Source organism: Silene latifolia, chromosome 1, assembly GCF_048544455.1.
Source record: "Silene latifolia isolate original U9 population chromosome 1, ASM4854445v1, whole genome shotgun sequence".
Taxonomy (NCBI): domain Eukaryota; kingdom Viridiplantae; phylum Streptophyta; class Magnoliopsida; order Caryophyllales; family Caryophyllaceae; genus Silene; species Silene latifolia.
In genome coordinates, this window is record NC_133526.1 from 70,306,720 (window position 1) to 70,315,926 (window position 9,207).

Here is a 9,207-nt window from a genome sequence, read left to right on the forward strand (position 1 = left end):
GAGACTTTTTGTGACTATTGTGATGCGATTTCTCAAACCGGAGTGACTCAAGACCAAATTCGATGGGTCTTATTTCCTTTTTCTTTGATTGGTTCCGCGAAACAATGGTTGAAGAGCCTAGACAAGGCTACTCTTGGTATTGACTCTTGGAAGAAATTGACACTTGCTTTCTACAAGAAATTCTATCCTCCGGAGAAGACTAACATGTTGAGAGCCCAAATCACCAGGTTCAAACAAAGGGATGAGGAATCTTTGTATGAATCATGGGAGAGATTCAAGGATACTTGTCGATCTTGTCCACACCATGGACTTAGCGAGTGGTTCCTTGTACAACAATTTTAGAATGGTATATATGAAGACTCCCGAAACATTCTCAATATGGGATCAAATGGTATGTTTACCGAAGTTGATGATAATCAAACATGGAACAAGATTGAGGAAATGGCGGTCCATAACTCACAATATAGTAGACCTCGGATGGCTACTAAAGGAGGAAAGCATGAAGTGGACTCTATTACTCAATTGGGTGCTCAACTTAGTGCTCATATTGACACCATTAATTTGAAGTTGAAGAAGGCTATGGCTAAACTTGAAGAGGCCTCCAAATCACCTAAGCAACATGTTAATGCCATCGTGGCATCTTCATCAATTCCAAGTGGAGTATGTGAGAGTTGTGGAACTTTGGGACATGACCAAAGTGAATGTAGGGGAACAAGTGAATGCTTTCCAAGCATACAAGAGTGGTACCCCTTATTCTAACTATTACAATGAAAACACCAAATTTCATCCCAACCTTTCATACAAAAGCCAAAATGTCCAAAACCCTCAAACAACATACACCCCACCTCTAATGAGAAACCAAGCTCAAAGACCCTTTTACAATCAAAACTAAAGTTATCAAAATCAACCTCCATACAATCAAACAAATGACCAAGGTTTTGATGTTAAAAAGCGGTCTTCCAAATGCAAAAGAACCAACAAGAATTTTTCACTCAAATGCAAAAGGATAGCCAAGCAAAAGACATCACCATTAACAACATACTAGCTCACACAAAGATGTTGGAGACCCAAATGTCTCAATTAGCATCTTCAAGTTCACAAAGACAAAAGGGGCAATTACCACCTCAAGGTAATCCCCCAAGACAAGAATCGGTGAGTGCCATTCATTTGAAGAGTGGTACAAGGTATGAAGGGCCGAAGAGGCCCGTTGATGAAGATGTTGTGAATGCTAGTGACAAGGAAAGAGTTGTTGAAGACTCTAAGAAAGAAGAAGAACCCACCACCATTCAAGAAGTTTCAAAGCAGAATGAAGAGAAGGCTAAAGCGAAAGAGCCTATTGTGATTCGGCTTCCATTTCCAAGTCGTCAAGCTAAGCCTAATATTGATGAACAACTTGGGAAGTTTATGGAGATTGTGAAGAACTTGGAAGTCTCAATTCCATTTACGGAATTAATCAATCACGTTCCGGCCTATTCGAAATACATGAAAGATATTCTTACAAAGAAGAAATCCATCCGGAAACTTGAGACTATTTCTTTCACTAAGGTGAGTAGTGCCATCCTACATGGAAGTTCCCCTCCAAAACTAAAGGATCCGGGAAGCTTCTCTATAACATGCACCATTGGTGACACCATAATCAACAAAGCTCTATGTGACCTTGGGGCAAGTGTGAGTGTCATGCCATATTCGGTGTGCAAAAGGTTAGGAATGGGACAGCTTAAGTGCACTAATATCACACTTTAAATGGCGGATCGATCAACGAAGACACCTTTAGGGGTATGGGAAGATGTGCCGGTAAGAATTGACAAGTTCTTCATCCCGGTGGACTTTGTTATTGATGACATGGAAGAAGATTCCAACATTCCTATCATTTTAGAAAGACCTTTCTTACACACCGCGGGAGCGGTGATTGACGTGAAACATGGAGAGCTCACACTTGAAGTTGGAGATGAAACGATCACTTTTATTCTTGACAAGACAATGAAAGCTCCCTGATTGCATGAGCCATGATTCATGGTTGATCATTATAGCCGAGAAAGTGATAGGAAGAAGTTGGCATCTCAATGCAAAGAACAAGCTATGGGTAAAGAATCACCACCCATATGGGAGAAGAAGATGGGTAATCTCCAAGATGCTCCATCCAAAGAGCAAGAATGTTTCAACAAGAATGAGAGCTTGAATAGCTCACCACCGCTCATGACAAGAGAAGAAGAAGGCCTCATTGGCCATAATGACAAGAACAAAGAGGAGTTGTTCTCATCACCTCGTGATATTATTAGGGAACAAGTAGATGAAGTATGCGGTCTTTGGGATGATGAGTTTGAAGGGTTATTCAATCCTTATATTGGTAATGCTATGACCCAAGACCACAATGAAGAACAACGTGTGCAAAGGTCTATTGAGGATCTTTATCATGACACCGATCAAGCTTTCGACTACTTCTTCAAGGTGTTGAGCAAAATCAACAACACCTTGGCTATGCCCCCTTGACATCTCATTTATGGATGAGAGTTTGGTGGAGTCCTCTCTAAACCACCATTTGTAAATATTCTAACCCCTTAACTTGCACTTTACTTATACTATTGCATTTTTGTCAATTTTGGATTTGTATTTTTATGCCTTGATCAAGATTTTCATCATTTCGAGAGAAAGTGAGGGAGAGACTTATATGTTTATTGATGTGTAGTGTTTTGACATAGTGTGGGGATAGAAATTGCCTAGGCTATTCAAGCCTTCGTAGTGCCCCCCAATGAAGACCAAAGGAATGAAGAGTAAATGACACGGGTTATGAAATACCCACAGATGGAAATGAATCCGTGAGGTAGAGGGACAATCCGAGCGGCCCGACATGAATCCGCTCGTCCTCACAGACAATCCGAGCGTCCTGGGAAGTTGACGCTCGTCCTGAGAGAGCTGGAAGAAAACGATTTGGTCTGACTGAAGATCCGAGCGTCTCCACAGAGAATCCGCTCGTCTCAGTCAAGACGCTCGTCCTGACAAGAATCCGCTCGTCTTACTGCTGATAAAATTTGGGATTTCTCCCTGACAAGGAATCCGACCGTCCTTAAGTAAGTCCGCTCGTCTCCTCAGAAAGACGCTCGTCTTCCTCAGAAGACGCTTATCTCAGCACAGTCTTATTTTCTGAAGCAAACTGCAGCAGAATCCGAGCGTCCCAACCCAGAACCCGCTCGTCTCCCCTGTGTAATTCAAAACCAACGGGATTAAAACCCACCTTTCCCATTTCATTTTACTCATTCAAAACACAACCACATCTCCAAAACCCCCAATCCCTCCATCCACAAAAATCAAATTTCTCAACCAAATTCACCCAAATTAATTCCAAACTCCCTCAAAACTCAAACAAATCACTCCTTTGTCAACAACAAGCAATTAAAACACCAAAATCTTCAAAGTTTGAATCGAATTTTAAGATACAAGGCAAAATTCAACTATCCTAAATCGATTTGGGTCTTATTGAAACTTGAAGAAATCAAGCATACCTTTGGTGTTACTACATACAAGGAGAAGATGGCTAGGACAAAAGGTGGAAACAAGGCACCTCCAAAGAAGAATGTCTCAAAAAGGCAACAAGCTCTACAAGCTTCAAACGCTTTGGTGGTTCAAAGTGCAAGTATGGAGATTCAAGAGACTACTCCTCCTATGGTGGAAACTACTACTTCTACTCCGGTTGTTGAGCAACTAGATGATTATCCGGAGGTAATTTTCACATCCGATGCCCATAGGAAGAAATTTTTATCTCTTGCTAAGAAATCTATTTTACCCACCAAGTTCATATGCCAAGAGACCTTGACCAAATTGCGTGTCTTAGAACAAACAAAGAATTTCTTCGTGTCCATGGTGTTGGAATATGTGTCCTCCGACAATAATGCGATCACAACTGTCGATCATGATGATCACATGTTTAAATCTCATTTTAAGAATACATGTGGGATGTAATATTTTACAGTCAACTGGTCCACACATATCGGTAATGATTGGCTGACTAGAGTTTGACATTACTGTCGTGCGACGGTGGTGATCAGTTGATCCCCTTAGGTCATACCTATAGGGAAATACTCTTAATTGATTATTTAATTAATCGTATGCCGATACGAGTTAATTAAATTGCTTAAAATTGACGGATGATTTTGTGAGTAAAGTTAACGTGTCTTATTGTAATTCGATTAAATTAGATACGGTCTAAGTAATCGAATTGTTTTATTACTTAGATAAAATTATTGTTTAACGAAACAATTGAAATTGAAATTGAATGAATAATTACAAGACGTTGTCATTTATAATTTGATAAACCGTTTTTGGTACAAGTAATTACGAATTGCTAGTTAATTTTGTATATGACATATTTTATTAATATGTTGATTTTTAATATGTTAAAAATACATTACAATTTCACATGTCAAGTAACATGTCACATATGTCACAATTGACAATTGACAAAAATAAAATGGACATTCCATTTTATATTAAGTGTACCGAAATGGGGAGGGTTAGGGTCTTTAAATTGTGTTAATTATTTTAAGTGGAAAATAAAATGATTACCTACCTAATAGTAGCCATGCAACCCTATTTTCTTGGGAAGAAAATGAGCTTCATGCATTGGCTCCCCTTCACCCATGCCCACCGGTTTTCAAAGAGAAAATATAGAGGGTTTTTCCTCTAATTGTTCATTCACAACATATATGTTTTTCTAGTGTAAGAAAATTAATTCTCTCTACAATTTGTGAAAATTTTAGAGAAATAAAACCTCACAAATACTCCCTCTTGGACCGAAATATTCAAGAGTAAATACAAATTATTTTGTGTCAAATTTTAAGTAAAGACTAATATTATTACTAGATCATAATAGTATTGGTCATTAAAAGTATTCCTTGGGTATATGCTTTTGGGAGAGGTTCTAATTTGAACCTTATTCATCCATTGTTGGAAAGCTCAAGAACTAACAAGAAGGAGATCTTGTTGGTGCCCTAATATCCGAAACATATAAGTAAGATTGACGATTTATTCTCTTATCTTGTTTTAGTTTGCATACATAAGATCTTGTATTTATTTTATGACTAAATAAATTAATTCATATATGAATATGTAAATTAATGAGATTAATGAATCTAACAAGTGGTATCAGAGCCTTAGGTTGTTTGTATGCAAATCGGTTTATGGTTTTTCCGAGTTATAAGATTAACATACAAAACTAATTAATTTGGATTTATGAAGATAAACCTAAAAATAACTTTGCATGTTAAAATTTTCTGGTCCTAAGTGATTTTTAGGACATTTTGGTTTATTTATGGATTTTATTGTCCATTTTATATATTATTGGCATTAAAATGTGATTTTTATGATAAAAATGTCATTTTTGGACGAACAATAGCTAAACTCCGAATTGTTCAGTGGTTTTTGGATATGTTTTCACATATATTATCTACTGATAGCCTGTAAATTTTCATGTTAAAATAAGTTTTTTTGCTCGAAATATGAATTTTATAAGTTAAAATCGTATTTAAATGGGTAAATAACTTAATATGAGTTATATTTCGAATATGGTCATGGAAATTTAGTATGTTGTCACATGCAATTTTACAAGATGTGTGTAAAATATTTGGCTATAATGAAGTCTTTTTGCATGATTTATGAATTTTTGATGAAAAATCACATAAATAGTGACTATAATTAGTAATAATGCTAAAACATACTTCATGACTAAAGGAAAAATGTCACATGTTGCATTTTATCATATATTTCAGATCTAAAAGTGAAAAGTTGATGAATATAAATTTTCTCATATTTTATGGTATTTTTTCCAGAATGTTCATGATTTAAAATTTCAAATTTTGAAATTATTTCAAATTTTTGTAATTTGATTTGAAGTTTATAGCATAAATTTTGTATATTTGGTCTATAATGAACAATATTAAGAAATCAAGTTGAGTTATTGTCAAAATATTAGTGAAGACTAAGTTTTGAGTCCTAAGATGGTTAAGGTAATTAACTTGTACATAAATATGAATTTATGTAATTATTGTGATTTTAATAAGTTAAATCACGCAAATCCGTAAAAACCGATTAATATACGATATTGGCTCTTTAAAGGCGATTTGGCATAAAATTAAGCATGTTCATACATATTATAATGCTGCATTTTATTTATGATTGTCATATTTTAATTTTATGTAATTTTTGAATTATGTAATTTTACTTAGTATGGCCTTAGTTTTCAATTGGTATTACCAGAAATGTATGGGAATATCGATTCAGTTGTAATTTTTGTGATCTCGTATCACCGTTTTATAATTTAATAGATTTATTTTTATTTTTAATTACAAATGTATAATAGGAAATTATGTAATTCATTTTGTAATTTAATAATTCCTGAGTTCCTTGAAGACGGTGCCATTCGAGAAGGCGATCCATCAAAGAAAGTGTTGCCTTGAAGTGCGTGCCAAGACGGAAGTTCAAGGGACGAAAGGAGTTGGTTTCCGAATTTGTAATAGTTTATTAGATTTAATATTTTAGGAAGGCCATACTAGGATTTTATTTTTATGATTTGCATTTTATTTATATGTTGCATGCATCGCTAAATCGCCATAACTAAACATGCATTTTAAATCGAGTTTATCGACCGTGTGAATTACAATTATCGTAGTTCACCGCTTTAGTTCACTTAAAACGTGATAGATAATAAATTGACATGACCTCTCGCTAAAAATTAACAATTGAGACTTAGCCTTACCAAAAACTAGAAACCATGAAAACCTATTTCGTGAGGGAGTGCGCTCGGCCACACCGGGGTACAAACCTTGTTACGTAGGGGAAGTGGGTGATAAATGTCTATCCACCGAATTCATGTTGATAAGGGATGAATCGGCTACACCGTGCCCAAGTTAATGTGAATATGGATCATGGACACATTTATTCGAAATTTGGGTTGAACTCAACAAAAGTATTCTCGACCATAGCCGGATGTGTTTTGGGCTAAAGATAAATATTAATGTAATTTTATCGACCAAGAGTTCTAAAAGTAGAATCGATTAAAGAGTTAATCCACCGAGTTATATTGATAAGGGATGAATTAGCTACACCGTGCCCAAGTTAATATGAATTTGGATCTTGGAATCATTTATAATAGTTGGGTAGAGGTCACTATATAAATGCTCATATCTTGTTAAATTATTTACAAGTATGATTAAAGAGACAAATGTTAATATTTCCTTTTGCTCCATACTTGTAGTTCATTACAATGAATCCATCAAACGCTACTACACCGATAACTATTGAGTCTTGCCACAATGTTTTTGACAACGTTTGCTTCAACAATGATTTCGACACTACTAGAGAACTTCATTTTGGGATAGATTCGGATGGAAACATAAACTTCATCACTTCTTCTAGACCACCTACTACTACAAGATCTCTTGTGAGCCTGTCTCAGGAAGACCGCCTCATAAAATCTATAGGATCTTTATCTTTGGAAGAGAAAGATGTCAAAACTAGTGGGAGCTCAAGCAATCAAGCTCTTGCTTCTAAGGGCAAAAGGTTCAAGAAGAAGGGAAAGAAAGAGAAAAACTTCAAGCAAGTTGAAGATGAATGTCATTATTGCTATGGCATGGGACATTGGCTTAAGAATTGTCCTATATATTTGCGAAATATAAGGGAAGGAATCATCGTTCCAAAAGATAAAATTCCTAAGGAAATTTATGTTATTGATGTAAATTATACTTCCACTACAACATGGGTACTGGATACCGGTTGTGGTTCTCACCTTTGTAATCATTTACACGGGCTAAGAGACGTGAAGAGGCTTAGCAAAGGAGATGTGGATCTACGCCTTGGAAATGGAGCTTGAGTAGCGGCCGAATCCAAGGGGACTTATGTATTAGCTTTGCCTAATGGATTTGAGTTGTATTTACATAATTGTTTTTATGTGCCTACACTTTCTTAAAACGTTATTTCTATCGCCATGTTAGACATGGACGGTTTTTGTTTTGTCATTAAAAACAAACGTTGTATTATTTCAAGGAACGACTTGGTTATAGGCCAAGCTCCTTCCATTAATGGCATTTACATTTTAGAAACCTCGAATCCAACTAATGACATCTACAACATTCAATCAAAGAAACTCAAATCAAGTGATCCAAATGAATCGTTCATTTGGCATTGTCGATTAGGTCACATAAACGAGAATCGCATCAAAAGATTAATTTCGACTAATGTGATTACACCATTTGATTTTCAATCATATGGAACATGCGAATATTGCCTTCTTGGCAAGATGACTCGTAATCCTTTTAGTGGTAAAGGAACACGAGCTAGTGAACTATTGGGACTCATACATACCGATGTATGTGGACCAATGAGTATCACCGCTCAAGGAAATTATGACTACTTTATAACCTTCACCGACGACTTGAGTAGATATGGGTATATCTATTTAAGGAAGCATAAGAGTGAAGCTTTTGAGAAATTCAAGGAATTTCAAAATGAAGCAGAGAACCAATTGAACAAAAGAATAAAAGCACTACGATCCGATCGTGGTGGAGAATATCTTAGCCATGAATTCGATTCACACTTGAAAGGTTGTGGCATAATATCACAACTATCTCCACCCGGAACACCACAACTCAATGGTGTTGCCGAAAGGAGAAATCGAACCCTACTTGATATGGTTCGATCAATGATGAGTCAAACCGAGCTACCAAACTCATTTTGGGGATTTGCAATCCAAACCGCAATTAGATCTTTGAATAATAGTCCCACAAAGACAACCGAAAAGACTCCATATGAGATGTGGACAGGAAGGGTTCCTATTATATCCTATATGAATATTTGGGGATGTGATGCTTACGTCAAGGAAAGGACCGACAACAAGCTTGCCCCAAGATCCGAAAAATGCATCTTTGTAGGTTACCCCGTGACCTCTCGAGGATACTACTTCTACAAACCTCAAGAAAACAAAGTGTTTGTGTCTTGCGAGGCTGTCTTCTTAGAAAGAGAATTTATTTCTAAGAGACAGAGTGGGAGAAATTTTTAACTTGATGAAGTTCAAGAGCCACAAACCGAGGTAGAGACGCAAGAAGATGTTCCTTCGTCGTCTAGTGCTGTTGTCCCTCCTCCACTTAGAAGAACGGGTTGAGTTTCTCGCCATCCCGATCGATATGTGAGGCTTATCAAAGAAGATGGAACACTCGATGT

The 9,207-nt window shown here is 36.4% G+C and overlaps 1 non-coding gene across 1 annotated transcript; it reads right to left on the minus strand.

The window, feature by feature from the left end:
- Positions 1-204: 204 nt before the first annotated feature.
- LOC141620339 (small nucleolar RNA R71) lies at positions 205-311 on the minus strand. The gene has a single exon (XR_012531939.1). It is a non-coding gene; the product is annotated as a small nucleolar RNA R71 (small nucleolar RNA).
- Between the last annotated feature and the right edge of the window lie 8,896 nt (positions 312-9,207).